The 17,345-nt window shown below is 40.3% G+C and overlaps 1 protein-coding gene across 2 annotated transcripts in view; it reads right to left on the bottom strand.

Annotated features, from left to right (window-relative positions):
* LOC108352304 (uncharacterized) overlaps positions 1-17,345 on the bottom strand; it is a 300,039-nt gene that overhangs the window by 12,772 nt on the left and 269,922 nt on the right. The window lies entirely within an intron of this gene.

A 17,345-nucleotide genomic window follows, 5' to 3' on the forward strand; every position in this document is an offset into this window, starting at 1 on the left:
CTTCAGTCAGGGCAGCCATTGCTGCCCCTGTTTTCCCAGAGAGAACTAGTTACTAGAGGGATCTCTTAAGCTGGCAAGTCTGACCCACTGAGTCTCACATTTATTTATTCTGTTTATGGTCTCTTGATTGAGACAGAAAAAAAATATAGTTCTTTAATAGCATTCAAATACATGGCACCAGAGACAATGTTCCCTGAGCCAACTTCTATACTTTAAGGACCATAAAGTACCATCTCCCTAGTGTTTCTCGTAAAAGCAACCAACTATTTTCCATCTCCTAACACAGACATTCTAATCACGTGATGCTCATTTCCTTCCCTGCATTTCTCACCTATTGACTTATCTCCACCTTTATTTTTATTGAGCTAATTGTGGTCTTTCTCCCGAGATAACTGTGGCTAATTCACAAGTCCTGTAAATCCTGTCTACACTGAACATCATTATTATTGCTCTTCTTTCATGGATGTTAAATCGTAAGGGAACCAGAGGGGAATTCCTCCAAGATTGTCCTTTTCTTTATAATAATTGCTAAGATCAGTAATAATCACGCTTGGTGCATTTCAAAGGGGGGATTTTTAAATGTTCTGCCATAAACAAATGATCTTTGAGATAATCTAACCTGGTCTAACTACAGCAACAATACATACGGGTGTAAAAAACAGAACAGAACCCCCAGTAAAATGTGTAGTTTTTATATTTTTGTATCAGTTGAAAGCATATGTAACTTGACAAATCAATATTTCTGTTAAAGACAAAGGCTTAAGTTCTCAGCCAGTTGTGTAAATTTTTCACTATTAAATCATAATCAATAAGATGATAATGTTTATCTGTTAGAGTTTTTTTCAACCACAACTGAGACAACTATATCACACTCCTTCCCCCATAAGACTCAGAGAACATGCTGGAAGAAGGGGCAGAAAGATCTTAACAGCCAGAGGTCACTGATGAATAGAGCTAAGCAGTACCTTTTGGATATGAAAGGATTATGGCTTCTATGAGCTCACAGCAGCTGTGGTCACCTACACAAGATATGCATAAGATCAAGCCAGTTGACCTTCATTAGCGTATGGAATGGGGAGGGTACAAGAGCTCCCAAGCCTAGGTGAGGAACTATTGACAGTTACTGGTTGCTAGAAAAGCCTAAATCAACTTTCTTTAGGGTGTGGCACTTGGTAGGTTGACCATGCTCCAGTGGAAAGCCCCATATGCATGCGTATGTTTTCATTACTAACTAGATTTGGTGGGTTATTTGTTAAAGGATGTGAAGTTGGAAAGGAGCATGAGGAGGATCCAGAAGGAACTGGATGGAGAAGCGGAGTGTGGATATGATCAACATGAATTATATAATATATAATATAATATAATATAATATAATATATATGTAATTCACAAAGAACAAATAAAAATCATATGTTTAAAAATATCCATTGTTCAGTCTTACTGAAGTCAAACATTTTCCTACATCAATTTGTCAAACTCTTTCTCTTTCAAGTAATTCTACAATAATTATAGCCTTCATTTACTTTTTGTTAGTGGCAGTAAGCATTAGGTTCCCCCATTAAGAACCATGGCCCAGTTGGCATACTATTGGCCACAGGACACTATAGTTTCTGTCTGGATGGCTACCAGTATCATGAACCTCTAGGAATCAGTCAATTTATGGATGCGTAGGATCTGTATCTTAGTCAGTATTTTGTTCTAATACAGTGAAGAGACGCCATGGTAATTCTTATAAAGGAGAGCATTTTATTGGGACTTCCTTACATTTTTAGAAGTTTAGTCCATTATCATCGTGGTGGGAAGCATGATAGCATTCAGGCAGACATGGTTCTGGAGAGGATCTGAGAGTTGTAAACCTGGATCAATAGACAGCAGGAAGAGAAAGCCACTGAGTTTGGCCCAGGCTTTTGAAACCTCAAAATCTGCAACCAATGACACACTTCTTTCATCCAGGCCATTGCTACTATGGAAAGGCCACACCGACCCCAACAAGACCACACTTCCTAATAGTGCCACTTTCTTGCATACAAATCTATAAGCCTATGAGGGCCATTCTCACTCTAACCACCATATTCTACTCCATGGCCCTCATAAGCTTGCCGTCATATCATAACGTAAAACTGCATTCAGTCCAATCTCAAAGGTCCTCAAAGACTCTGTAAGAGTCTCAACATCGTTTAAAAGCTCCAAGTCCCTTCTGAGACTCATGGCAATCTCTTAACTCTAACCCCCTGTGAAAAGAAAAGGAAAAGCAGAACACAAAGTGGCACAGAGTATCCATTACTATTCCGAAGGGGAGGAAAGGGAGCATAATGAGGAAATACAATGAAAACAAGACCAAACAGGATCTGATCAAAGTCAGCATCACGCCTTCTGCTATCAAAGAACTACACAGATCTCAGTTCCTATCCCCTTCGTTGACTGCAATGTACTCCTCTCTCTCCCTCTCTCTCTCTCTCTCTCTCTCTCTCTCTCTCTCTCTCTCTCTCTCTCTCTCTCTCTCGTTTCACACCCAGTCTGCAGCTTTCCTTGGTACATAGGGATCCCATGGCTCTGGCATCTCCAAGAGCTTGGGGCCTCCAACACAATTCAGGCTTTGCCTTCCAAGCTTCACTCAAAGGCCTCTCTGAGCCTCCACACAGGGACACCCCTGACACATGTCTGGCCTCAATAGGCATGGAGGGAGAATCTATAACTTTTTTGTGTCCTTGACTCGAAAAGCATAACCCCATGGCCAAAGCTGCCAAGCTCTGCTGCTTACTGGGGCTGGAACATGTTCCACCTCATTCAAGTACATGTGTAGCAGCTCTCTGGTTTTGGTGGGTTCTGTCACTGATTAGCTCTTCTTTATTTCCTTTTTCACAAGTTGGAAGCTTAGCTGTGTGAGGTCTTGCTGAGGCTATCATTCCCTTTATTACATTTAGCATCAGGTTTTTCTTTGAACTGTTTATCTCCTTGAGCACAGGACTTAGGTTCCTTATTCTTTCTGGTGCTTCTCTTCTCCTCAAACTATACGCTTTGTATTCTTCCTTCCTCAGCTTGCTCCTTTTCATTATAGATCTGCATAACTATGACCGCTAATAGCCATAGGACAGAGTCAATATTAGGCTCTCTTGAAATCTCTGTGTGACTGAAGGAATGGCCATGCAGAGTCTGTCCCGCATGTGGCATATATATATGTATATATATATATATATATATGGAGAGAGAGAGCTACCAAGACTAGACAAGATTGATGAAGCTAAAAAATGCATGCTGAAAGGTACCAGATATAGATCTCTCCTGAGAGACACATTCAGAGCATGTCCAACACAGAGGTTAATGCTAGCAGCAAACCACTGAACTGAGAACAAGACCCCCTTTGGGGGAATTAGAGGAAGGATTGAAGGAACTAGAGCTGAAGAGGCTTGCAAACCCATAAGAACAACAATGCCAACCAACCAGAGCTTCCAGGGACTAAACCACTACCTAAAGACTATACATGGACTGACCCAGGGCTCCAACTGCATATGTAACAGAGAATAGCCTTGTTGGGGCACCAGGGGAAGGCGAAGCCCTTGGTCCTGCCAAAGTTTGACCCCCAGTGCAGGAGAATGTCATGGGGGGGTTCAGTAAGGATGGAGGGGGAAAAACCTGTATGGGTGGGGGAGGGGATGGGGGCTTATGGACAGGAAACTGGGAAAGGGAATAACATTTGAAATGTAAATAAAGAAATATATATAATTTTAAAAAAGAAATGAACTGGTACCACATGCATTGTAAAATTTAATAAAAAATGTTAAAGAAGGACAAGAAAGCAATATGTTTATTATCTTGTCAATAAAGTGTACATATTAGAATTTTCTTGAGAAAGTGTCCTAAGATGGCTTCTAACTAAAATAAAAACTGCTTTAGGGTCTTTGAACGGGAGAAAGAAAGAAAGAAAGAAAGAAAGAAAGAAAGAAAGAAAGAAAGAAAGAAAGAAAGAAAGAGAGAAAGAAAGAAAGAAAGGAAGGAAGGAAGGAAGGAAGGAAGGAAGGAAGGAAGGAATAAATCTCCTCTGCGATGTTATTAATCTCAAAATCTCCAATTCCGTCTCAGGCGTGCTTTTTTGGACAAGGGCAGACAACAGCCACATTCTTCACCAAAATATCACAGGAACAGTCTCCAGGTTACTATTCTCCTCTGAAACATCTTGAGCTTGGCCTTTATAATCTACACTGCTTTCAGCACATCTGTTTTCCATACTTCTACTAGCATGGCTGAGTAAAGTGTTCAATTGCTTTCCTAATCTGAAGTCCCGATGTCTACACTCTGCCAACAAGTAACATGGGCAACCCTGTTAGAGCAATACCTCATTTCTGATCCCATGAATAAACACCATGTCCACACCGACTCTTAGAAAGAGAAGCATTTAATTGAGGCTTTCTTACAGTTTTAGAGTCAGTCCATTATCATTATGACCACGAAGCATGGAGGCATTCAGGCAGACATGATGCTGGACTTGGTCTACATCTGGACCAGAGGCAGCAGGAAGAGAGAGAACCACTAGGCTTGGTTAGGGCTTTTGAAAAGTCAAAGCCCGCCCTCAATGACATACTTCCTCAAAAAGGCCATACCTACTCCACCATGGATATATCTCTAATAGTGTCACTCCCTGATGACAAAGCACTCAAATATATGGGCCTATGAGGGCCATTTCTATTCAAACTACCACAATTTGTAACATTCGTTTAAACAAAGAATAAATGTAGTGTGGGAATGGGATCCTTATGATTATGATACCTCTTGGGGCAAAAGTACAAGGAATTACTTTTAATGTAAGTAAATCCTCTGGTCAGCAGATTTAATCAAAAGGATATTTTCAGGATTATCTCACACACTCATAGAAGAAACTCAGACAGCAATCTCTTCCTCCTTTGCTGTCTCTTCCTCCTCTTTTCTTCCTCCTCTTCTCTTCCTCCTCTTCTCTTCCTCCTCTTCTTCCTCTTCTCTTCCTCCTCTTTTCTTCTTCCTCTTCCCTTCCTCCTCTTCTCTTCCTCCTTTTCTCTTCCTCCTTTGCCTACTTATCCTCTTCCTCCCTCTTTTTCTTTTCTTTACTCCCTCCCTCCCTTCCACTCATCTACCCATACCACCAATCTTAAGCTCTCCCTCTCTGACAGTGTCAGCTTGGAATACACAGATATATTCTACAGCACCAAAGAAATAGACTCTTTCCTACACATAAACAGATGTTTCTGTTCCATCATAAATAAGAAATGAAAGGGAAACAACTTGCTTTATAGAGTTAAGAGGGATTCAAACCCAAGCACCAGGGGCACTCAGCACAGTTATTCTAGACTCCTGGCCTACGCTGAGATAATAAAGGCACAGCAATAGACAGCACACATGCAAAGCCCTTGGGACAAGGGTTGTGCAAAGTGAATAGTCCTACATTTTTCACCTCTTGTATGTGCAGCTTGTGAAAGTAACACACTACTTACTATTTACACTGCTTCCCTGCCTATTCATTGCAATCTAAGCAAAGTACATGCCCTCTTACCACTCTAAAGTATTCATAAGTTCGCTAAGATAGCCATAACTGATCTGTCAAACAATAAGTGGCTCTTTGAATTTGTTAATGTTAGTTTATGAAAATTTTATGAAAGCAGAGAATAAAAAGCAAGAACCCATTGGCAAAACAAACATCTCCTTTCCATAGGTATATTAGCCACTATTTGAGGTACTTCGCATAATCATTTGTCATTTAAAATATAATGACAGTAGCTTGGAATCGTAGTCCCTCACGTTGCTAACTTATCTGCTCACTGTGTTCCCAAATAATGGGGGAGGAGACTTAGAATTTCCTGTATGATAGTTCCAATGCTTGGGACAAACTCCTTCCAGTGATACGTCTGGGAAAAACAACAATCCATCTCTGGACTTTCAACAGAGACACCACCTCCTCTAAGAGATTTTCTGTGCCTCATATGGTTTGATATTTCTCTCCTCCTCTGAAGCCAGGACCACTATGGCATTACAGTACAGTTTTTTCATGGCTTCTCTCTTTTCTCTGAATCCCATGTGCTTGCCAGCAATGCCTCTTGTCTATCCCTAAGACGCAATCCAATGTCTGACTCAAAACTGTCAGCTGGACAGGAACCAGATATAGATCTCTCCTGAGAAACACAGGCAGAACATGTCAAATACAGAGGCAAATGCCAGCAGCAAACCACTGAACTGAGAACAGGACCCTGTTGGAGGAATTAGAGAAAGGACTGAAAGAGCTGAAGGGGCTTGAGACCCCATAAGAACAACAATGCCAAGCAACCAGAGCTTCCAGGGACTAAGCCACTACCCAAAGACTATACATGGACTGACCCTGGGCTCCAACCTCATAGGTAGCAATGAATAGCCTAGTAAGAGCACCAATGGAAGGGGAAGCCCTTGGTCCTGCCAAGGCTGAACCCCAATGTAAGGGATTGTTGGGGGGAACAGTAATGGGGGCTGGATGAGGAGGGGAACACCCACATAGAAGGGGAAAGGGGGGAAGGTTATGGGGCTGATGGACAGGAAACTGGGAAAGGGAATGACATCTAAAATGTAAATAAGAAATACCCAATTTAATAAAAATGGAAGAAAAAAAGAAAATGTCCAATAAAAATAAATAAGTAAATAAATAAATAAGATAGAAAATATCCAATAAAATAAAGAAGCTATTTCTAATGGATAACAAAAAAAACCTGTCAGCTGAGCTGAAGATGGTTTAATAAAATAAGAGTGAGAAAACAAATTATTGGGTAATTAAAGATAATGATGTGAATCTGATATTTAAAATCGTCTCATTCTGACAGTATGTTTTTATTATTTTAACATAAATAAAATAGTCAGAAATAACAGCATAAGTAACCACAGAATTGTTATATTTGATCATAAAGCATTCTCACTTATCAGCCCCATGTTTAAACTCATCCTGTGGATGAGGGCTCCAGAGGGCTGGATCTTCCTACTGTTTTGCTGAACAGATGTGGTTGCAGATCAACGTTGCATCTAATTGCTTGTGCATTCCCATTAACAGTTGTTACTTTCAGCCATGTTAGGAGAAGCTTCCTTTTGCGCTGAATGGTAGAGAATGCAGAGACTCATAGCTACTTAAGGTTCTGAGATTAAGTAACTATTTGATGTCATCCCTGTGATAACTATATCACTCCCTCTCATGCTCAGTCAACATCACTGAATGGACAGAAAGAATAATGGGAAATAAGGTTGTGAAATAATATCTTCCTGGCATGACGTAACTGATTCACTTGCGAACTTTATTGCAACTGTGGTTCCTTATACAAAACTGGGCCTGCTAATCTTTACTCATGGATAGCGATTGAGGCCCCCTTGCCTGGGGATCAGCAGTACTGTTTATAGATGCTGATGGAGGGAGAATGATTGGCTTCAGTGGTGTTGACAATGGTGAGTCCCCTGTGATCAAATGGCTAGCTACAACCCCTCATATATGTATATATGGTGTTAACTCAGCCATGAAATAAAATGAAATGAAATCAGGAGAGGGACTTTAGGAAAAAAGGAGAAGATGAGGGCCAGCAAGGATATAAAGGGAATCAGAAAGGATAGGGGTAGGTATAATCAGAATACATTATACACATACATAACATTGTGAAGGAATAAATCTAGCTTTTCTAAGCAGCCTATGATAATCACAGGTCAGTTAATATTTAATCATGGGTGGAGAATGTACCATGAGGTCCCACCCTAAGGAACTATCATCAGCTAATGGTATTTGGGGCAAGAAGTGTTGTTTTCTTCAGTGGTATAGCAACTGATGAGTTGCCCAAACTACCCGCAGTACTTGAATGTGAATCAGGGATTGTAGAAGGCTCCAGATGGGTACCTTCTGCATTTAGCTGACAAGAAGACTGCCAGGTCTCTCTTACCCTCTTGCCTTCTCTCACTGAACTCTTTCCTGTGTGAACGACCCCCATCAGACACACAGCTGGCAAGACCATTCTTCACTTCTTTTATTGAGTTTTTAGCAGATCCCTTTATACTAAACAGTGCCCTCCATGACATCCTGCTAATGGCTCTATAGATAGGTTAAATTAAACACAAACATGTTTTCTCATACAAATGAATTTATAACATTAATATCATGGTGGTATGGTTTATTTTTATAGCTTGTATGCCTGTTTTCCTGTGCATATGCTGCACAATTACTGAATTAAAACACATCAGATATGACGTTAACTCTTGTAATGATGTTCTGGAAAAACTATACAAAGAAAAACTGAGTCTTTAGGAGACCATTGCCCGCACCATATAAAAGACAGGGAATCCCTAGCCTACAGCAACCAAAGTGGCAGCACAAAGAAGAAGGAACTTTAGAGAACGGAACTCAGCAAAAGAGTGTGTATGGTAGTGAAGGAGGGATGAAAGTTTGAAGGTGTTAACTTTCCAAATCTTCACCGCTTGACGATTCTTTACAGTTAAAATAACTTTTACCGACTCCACGGGAGGATGAGAAGGTTCCCACAAAGCTCAGTGAGAAAATGACCCAGTTTCCAGCACTTGGGAATAACAGTGATTAAAATGTCTAATGAGAGCTATGATATTCCTCTCCGCTGGGTATTCCACACCCAAGAGATGCTCATAAAAGCAATGATCTGCTTATTAAGTCTACACATTGGCTAATGTCGCAAACACCTCGGTGCTTTATTATACGTACAGTCTGCTGTTGCTACATCATTTGCTTTGTCATCTAATATGACAGCAAGCAGGGAAGCTGTAACAGTGTATGAGTATGGGCCTGCCAGTAACACATTGCCCTACCTGTTATAGCTAAAGGAAGTTCATTCTGTGTAGTTCTGTATCACCAGCAGAATATAGTTTGTTAAATGTTGGGAAGACCGTCTACAAGCACAACATGGCATCAGTAATAGTGTCAGAGTTTGGTGCCCTCCCATGGGATGGATCCAAGTTGGTCACTGGACGGCCTTTCCTTCCATCTCTGCTCCACTTTTGTCCCACTTTTCTTCTGGACAGGAACAATTCTTGGTCAAAATTTTTAAAGATAGGTGAGTGACCCCATCCTCCGCTGGAATCCTTGTCTATCTACTGGAGGTGGTCTCTTCAGGTTCTATTTCCACATGGTTGGGCATTTCAACTAAAGTCATCTCCACTGAGTCCTGGGAGCTTCTCATATCCCAGGTCTCTGGGACTTTCTAGAGGTTCCCCACGCCCCCAACCTCTGAAAGCTGAATATTTCCATATATTCCTCTGACCCTTTAGGCCCTGGCCTTCTCTCCTACATCACCCTCCATATATGTCCCCTTTCCCCCTTCCCCACCCCTCTCTCACCTAGGTCCCTCACTCTCTCTGCCTCCCATGATTATTTTGCTCTCCTTTCTAATGGGACTGAAGCATGCTCACTTGGGCCATCCTTCTTGTTTAACTTCCTGTGGTCCGTGAGGTGTATCACGGTAATCTGTACTTTGGGGCTAATATGCACTTAAGGTGAGTACATACCATCCATATCCCTTTGGGTCTGAGTTGCCTTACTCAGGATGACATTTTCTAATTCCATTCACTTGCCTGCAAAAATTCATGATATCCTCATTTTTAATAGCTGAACACTATTCCATTATGCAAATGGCACACATTTTCTGTATCCATTCTTCTGTTGAGGGCCATCTGGGTTGTTTCCAGTTTTTGGCTAATGTGAATAAGGCTGCTATGAACATGGTGGAGCATCTTTTGGATAGATGCCCAGGAGTGATATAGCTGGGTCCTTCAGGTAGAATAGGAGGCTAGCACGACTGTCCTCTGAGAGGCTCCACCAGTATGAGTAGACTGAGACAGATGCAGATACTTACAGCCAACCACTAGACTGAGGTCAGTGACCCCTATGAAGAGTTAGGGGAAGAATTGAAGAAACTGAGGGGGTAGCAACCCCATAGGAAGAACAACAGTGTCAACTACCCTAAACCCCTAGAAGTTTCCAGAGACTAAGACAACCAAAAAGCATACATGGGCTGATCCATAGCCCTCTGCACATATGTAGCAGAGGATTGCCTTGTCTGGCCTCAGTGGGAGAGAATGCACCTAATCCTGTAGAGATGTGATACCCCAGAGAAAGGGGATGCCAGGGATGGAGGTTGGGAGTGGGGGATGGGGTTTGAGGATGGGGCGATGGGGAGTACCCTCTTAGAGGCATGGGGGAGGGAGGTTGAAGAACTCTGGGATAGGGGAACCAGAAGGTGGCATACCATTTCAAATGTAAATAAATAAAATAATTTTTAAATTTGGGAAGACCATAAATAGGAATGGTCACAGGTTATTATTTCTTTAACTATAGAATTCAGATAAAGCTAGTGGTCAGTGTACCTAATTTACATATAGAAAGGGCCTGAAGAAGACCGTATCACTTGACCTCAGTGATATCAGTGATGATGCTGGTGATCTAGGCAATACTTCTTTCATAATAACTAACCCTATGCTTGCAACCAACACCTCCTCAGTCTTGTGGTGCAGTCGCAAAACAAGCAAGTTGTGCTCCTTAGGATATGTCAATTACTTGATGGGGGAGGCTTTCAAGACAAGAGAACTACAGAACATGATTTTGAGAGAAAAGTAAAATCATGTCAAACCACATCTAGCAGTATTTCTGCACATCTTCCCAGAAGGCATGTGCATGCAAGCAGTGAAAACACTAGCAAGGACTCATTGTTCCAAACAGGAGCTGAGGGGATGTGTGACTAACAGTTCTTAGAAATTACTCATGGCCTGCGATGCACTGGCCTGAGTTTTCACTGAACAGAAAATTATTATGAATTCACAGTCACTTTAATTGCTTCATGCCAGCAGCAACTTTCAATTCATGAGCCCGTCAGTGTCCGTCAGATAAGCTATAGTGTCTGGGGTTTTTAGAACAAATGACTGGGGTGGCGCAATTAGTACATGTCATCACATTTAATATTGTATGCAAGCTAAGTAACTCACTCAAAAGCAATAATCCAGGCTGGGAAGATGACTCCATGGATAGATGGACCATGTCACGAGCATGAGGACCTAAATTAAGATCCTTAGAATTCACACAATAAAGGGTCAGGTACCCGAAAGTCCAGTGCTGGAGAGGCAGAAACATGGATACTAGTAGATCACTGGCTGGCCAACATAGGCAGCCTCAAAAACTCAGATGGAGATTGGTTGAGGAATATATTTATTTTCACCCTTGGTGCATACTGCTTATGTACATACATATAACACACACACACACACACACACACACACACACACACACACACAAATGAATAGCAAGTTTTCTTTTGGCAAGATTCAGAATTCAGAAAACATGCAGGTGACAGAGCTACACAACTCATTTTATAGCACGTAAGTTGGTTATCTCTAAATTTTCACCTCAGAGATAATCAAAGGACCTCACTGTAAAGCACCATTGACTCAAGGTTAAACCACAGGTTCTTATAGGCAGTTCTCAATGCATCCTATCGCCTCGAAGCCTGGACTAAACACAAAATGCAATCTTTCCTTAAAAATAAGACACTCGAGAGTTGTGCTTTCAGCTTCCTTCCTCAGCATTAAACCTAAGTTCCTAAATTGACAGCAAAGCCAGGGAGTGCTTAATCAGATCAGTGCTCTGTTGCACGGTTGATTGCTTTAATCAATGGCCTTAGGGGTCCAACAAAGTCCCGGTCCTGGCTACAGCATCACATTACATCACCTCGATGATATTTTTGTATCCAATATTTGAATGTTGGAAACATCCATGAATCAAGAATGTATATGTAAGACTTAACCCTTGAAATATTTGAAATAGTACTACTAGGGTCTACCTTTTTATTTTAAACTTGAGATAAGAAATGTTATCATTAAAAGACCAAACACTGGTAATTTTTTTTTTAGCTCAATTGAAAACCTCAACTTTTTCTGTGAGTTTGATTGGATAAGGTGCCAAAGAAGTACACAATTCTGTATTTATTTGACGGTATGTTTATAAGAACCTGGGCTATGTTATCTATTGCCTGGAGCAATAATTCAAAAAACGTTCTAAAGCTATTTAAAGAGACCAAATTTGTTCTAATGTCAGAGGGTGGAAAACACTATTCCTTGTACAAAGAACTCACGATGTATGTCTGTATTTTGGTTTGTAAGTATTTTATTGAAGATTTTTAAACCTATGTTCATCAAGAATATTGCTTTCTTTCTTCTTGTTGTATTTTTACCTGGCTTGGTTATTATGACAATAGAGTTGTTAAGAAAAAATATGTTTCAAAAACTTGTATGTCAGCCTGGTTCAGAGGACATGCTAACCTACCACATATTTCAATTTTACTTTCCATGCTGCTTAAGCAAGCACATAATTGAGTTATTCACATGGACACATGACAAGAGGGGATGAGCAAGCAAAGGATTTGTTTCTTGTGATGAAAAGGTATAAAACAATACAGACGGAGAAGGACACATTGTTACAGACCAATGCAGTGTGCTGTGTTTTCTATAGCACGGAAAGTAATTTTATTTCTTATCTTTCTCTTGGTTGAGTCTGCTTTTCAGTTCTTTCATGATTCATTGGTACAGAGATCTTATAATCTCAGTTTTGTTTCCACTTTGACAATATTTATTTGATTTTGCTCAAAAATAAAAATTTAAAGCCTAAGCAGTAATCTAAACATTTCAGCACCCCCTCCTATTTTGTTTTACCCAAACAATATGATTCTCTTTTGTATTTTGTTTCTAAAACTCTTTCTGGTGGCTAGGTGTTCACTGGAGAATAATAGGGTGAGGGTTTTGTACTTGACTTTGTCCTCTTTTATAAATACAATATTTTAAAATAGAAAACAACCAACTTAATTCTCTTTGGTATGAAAACTTAGAAGGACCCTGATAAAATCTTATCAAATTTATCAAGTTAGAGATTTGCAATATCTTTGTGTGTTTTCAAAATTCCGGGGTTGATAGTCAGTCATAATTCCTATAACCCATGGAAGAGAAGAAGGAAGAATTATATGAACCAGAGGAGTTAAGGGCACCACAAGAACATGTTCTACTGAATCAACTAAGCAGGACTCATAGGGATCCACAGACACTGAAGCACAACCACAGAGCCTGTATGGATCTGAGATAAGTTTTCTGCAAATATGTTATGACTGTTTGTTTGATATCCCTGTAAGGCCTGCTCTTTTCTGAAGGAAAAACTAAGAGGAGTAGATTGGAGGGGGAAGTGGAAGGAGGGACTGGGAGGAGTGAAGAGGCAGAAAACTGCAGTCAGGATATAGTGTGCGATATAATTTACTTTGATATGGTTTACTTGTTCTCTCTCTCTCTCTCTCTCTCTCTCTCTCTCTCTCTCTCTCTCTCTCTCTCTCTCTCTCTCTCTCTGGTGGATATGCTCCAGACCTGTTCAAGAGGCATGAGCTTCTGCAGAAAACTTCCAGAGAAACAAAACACCCATAAATACAGACAAAAGAAGAGAAGCAGACGCCAAGGACCTCTGCATTTCAGAAAGAAAAAATTGATGACTGCAAAATGGAAACACTTGTCTAGAAATGCTTCCAATAAGTGACACATAAACAGGTTATTTCAGAAAGTACCTAAAGAGTATAGAGAGAAACAAAAGGAATCCTACTGCTTCCTGTTGTGAGGTCTAGTGTGTCATGATTCTTTCTCATGACCTCCAATGTCTAGAACCTGCTTGGGATCAGTTACAATTTCTTATGACTTGTTTTATATCATAACATATATGATCTATATATGAATCCTTTTCATTGCTTCACAATGTTCCATTGAGGACAAAAGTATTTACTCATTTATCAGCTTATAGTAACTTAGTTTTTCCACAGTTTCCCTATTGGGAGTACTAATGGTATACTCATGCAAAAGTCTATTTGGACATACTTAAAAGCTGAATTACTGGGTCATATGACCCACCTTTGTGTTTAGCGTCTTAAGAAGCCGACAGGTTATTTTTCAAACATCTGTACCATTTTGGTTTCCCATGCTAGGGAATGAGTGTTCAAGGTCTCCACATCCGCAGTGACGACTGTCATTATCTGAATCTTTTACTAACCCCCTCCTAGTGGGTACAAGGCGATATCTTGTGGAAATGCAGTTTCCATTTGTCTGGTAGCTAATGTCATTCAGTATCATCCATGTGTCTGTTGGCCGCTTAAACATCGTCTCTAGGGAAACAACTATTCAATCGTGAGGTCCATGTTGAAATAGGATTGCTTTTCATTGTGGAGGTGGCAGGTTTCCTCATTCTTTCTGTGTAAAGTCAGCCATGAGCTGTACAATTTGCATTTTCTTCCATCCTATGGATAGTCCTGAACACGTCACTGAAAACCAAAGATCTTAATTTACACAATGTCTGAGATATAATTTCCTTCTTTTGTTGTGTGTAATTTTTAACCATAACAAAGATTTTTTCCTAAAAGTCACAAGGATTCATTGGCATATTTGCAAGAGTTGCATGGTTTTAGATATTATATTTAGGTTTAAGACATATTTAGTGTTTTTGCACTGTATTGCAAAAGAAAGAGTGAAGCTTCTTTATTCTATTGCATAGGATATTCCATTGTACAGAAACCACTTGTTGGATTTAATATTACTTTATACCTATTGAAAGAGTGTCCTGGTATTCACAAGTTATTCACTGTGTATATGTGTGTGCTTCTGTCTGTCTTTCTGTGTGTTATGAGAACTCATTGATGTCTTATTAGATTTATAATCTTAACTATTCAATTTTCTTTAATATTTCTTAATGAACATTTAAGTTTATGAAAAGAACTAAAGATAAATTTTGTGATTCTTTAAAATTAACTTGTGTGGAGAAAATAAAGAATATAATTCTACTATACTTAAAATGCTTTAAAATGGGGACCTAGAATTCTGCACTACTTAGTACACTGAAATAAGGAAGAAGTTAGGAATGAAGACACCACATTGAAGTGTCAGTCACTCATACGTGGGATGGGCTTACTGAGGTGCAGGTTCCTTATTTTTAGATTGAGGTGACAGTCATGCATGAAGCCTTAGGTGATTATAAGGATTAAGCAAAAATATTCTTACAAAAAATCTTTGTATAAAAAACACAAAAACTTAATTCATATCCTTATAATAGAAATGAAGCTATAAACTTAGTAGTTTTTAAAAAATAAAATAAAATTCAACCTATGTGCTGGAGCATGTGCTGTGGTAAGATGGGGAACAAGAAAAAGGAGCAAACTCTGGCCTTAAACAGCTTCCTGTTAGAAAGGATTCCAGATTCATGCCCAGTACAAATTTAGAGTTTGTGCCCTTTGAACTTTCAACTTCATCTGTGGGGTCATGGCTCCAGAGTCTGTGGCACGGGTGGGTTGTAAGGAGATAATGAGACAGTGAACCAAGGGTGAAAGTGGAAAAGCATAAAAAAGACAAAACAGCCTTGTCTTTGACATCAGATACATGAAAATTGGCTGCTGAGAGAGCAGTCGCTGTGAAATTCATTGTGTACCAAATATTTTTCAAGGTTTATGAAAACGTCTGACTACTATTTTACTACTATTAATTTCTCTTTCTTCTATACAATCTCTCATTTGCCTCTTTCCTTATGTCGGGGTTTCCTTGTCCAAAGCGTCTCCTATCTTGACTTACAAATAAATAAGTTACATTTCCTAGGTGAAACTATACATGGCTTTAAAAAGATTTTCAAGAAAGGCTTTCAGAATTATTGAGAAGCTGCCATAATTTATGTTATAATGGATTCACTGAATTCATATCCATAGATTAATAAAGAGTGTTGTATTTGAAGAGAGACACTGGGGGGAAAAACAGGGAGGAAGCCTGTCAAGTCATATATTTATTTCTCAAGACAGACCATTGCTTTTGGACAATCATAATTCTGAAACATAACCTGGTGATAAATGGTTTAAAAACAACAAAACAGGGGTTGGGGATTTAGCTCAGTGGTAGAGCACTTGCCTAGGAAGCGCAAGGCCCTGGGTTTGATCCCCAGCTCCAAAAAAAAGAACCAAAAAAAAAAAAAAACAGTGGGGTGTTTTTAATAAACACAACAGATACCTGTGAGATGAACTTTAGTACATATATTTTTAAATATCAACACGAATAATTGTACAGATAGAGAAATCAAAACTGTTGATTGTGTCGAGGAATTGTAAGCTCTTCATAAGCTTACAATTAGTTTACATAAGCTTAAACTGGGGTTATCGTGTTGCCTGCCTCTGTCCACAAACCACAGAGAGAAATGTAAGAAAATAACACAAAGCTGAAGAGGTTTGCAACCCCATAGGAGAAACAACAATTTCAACCAACCAGACCCCACAGAGCTCCCGGGGACTAAACCACCAACCAAAGAGGACATGAAGGGACTCATGGCTCCAGCCACATATGTAGCAGAGGATGGCATTGTCTGGCATCAATATGAAGAGAGCCCTTGGTCCTGTGAGGGCTCCATCTTTCCAGTGTAGGGGATGCCAGGGTGGTGAGGTGGGAGTGAGTGGATGGGAGAAGGAACAACTTCATAGAAGCAGGGGGAGGGGGTATGGGAGAGGGGAAAAGAGGATAAAACTAGAAATGTAAATACATAAAATACCCAATAAAAAAGGAAAAAAGAAAGAAAACAACACAGGCATTCTAAAATTTATCATAGATTAGGTGACTGGGAGGCCTCAAATGAAAGAGGATATGGGGACTCTATGAGGGTGACACTAACTGAGATTCCTACCAGAGAGAGATAGAGAGACTGAAATGGCCACCTCCTATAGCCAGGTAGGACTCCCAGAGGAAGAAGCAGGGTGCCAATATGCCCACAAAACCTTCAACCCAAATTTTCTTGCCTACAAGTACAGGTATTGAGATGGAGCAGAGACTGATGGAACAGCCAACCAATGACTGCCCCAACTTGAGACATACATGGGAGAGAGCCAACTCCTGGCACTATCAATGATACTCCGCTGTGCTCGCAGACAGGAACCAAGTCTAACTGTCTCCTGAGAGGCTTCGTCCGGAAGCTGATGGAGGCAGAGGCAGAGGCCCACGCCAAACATTAGGAGGAGCCCAGGGAGTCTGAGAGAAAAGTGGAGGCTAGAAATGAGGAAGTCAGGAGTGTGGTCAAGAATACCACAAGAAAAACCACAGAGTCAAATTACCTGGGACTGTAAGTATTCTCACAGAGCCTGGGCCAGCAACCAGGAAGCATGCAGGAGCTGGACCTAGGCTCTCTAAACATTTGTAGCAAATAAACTGCTTGGTCTTAATGTGGGTCTCCTACATGTGGAGCAGCGGTCGTTTTGGTTTCTGTTCCTTCCCATTGTATCCATTACCCCTACCTGGACTTTCTGACTGGGCCTCAGTAAAAGAAGATG

Source organism: Rattus norvegicus, chromosome 11 (assembly GCF_036323735.1).
Source record: "Rattus norvegicus strain BN/NHsdMcwi chromosome 11, GRCr8, whole genome shotgun sequence".
NCBI classification, from domain to species: Eukaryota; Metazoa; Chordata; class Mammalia; order Rodentia; family Muridae; genus Rattus; species Rattus norvegicus.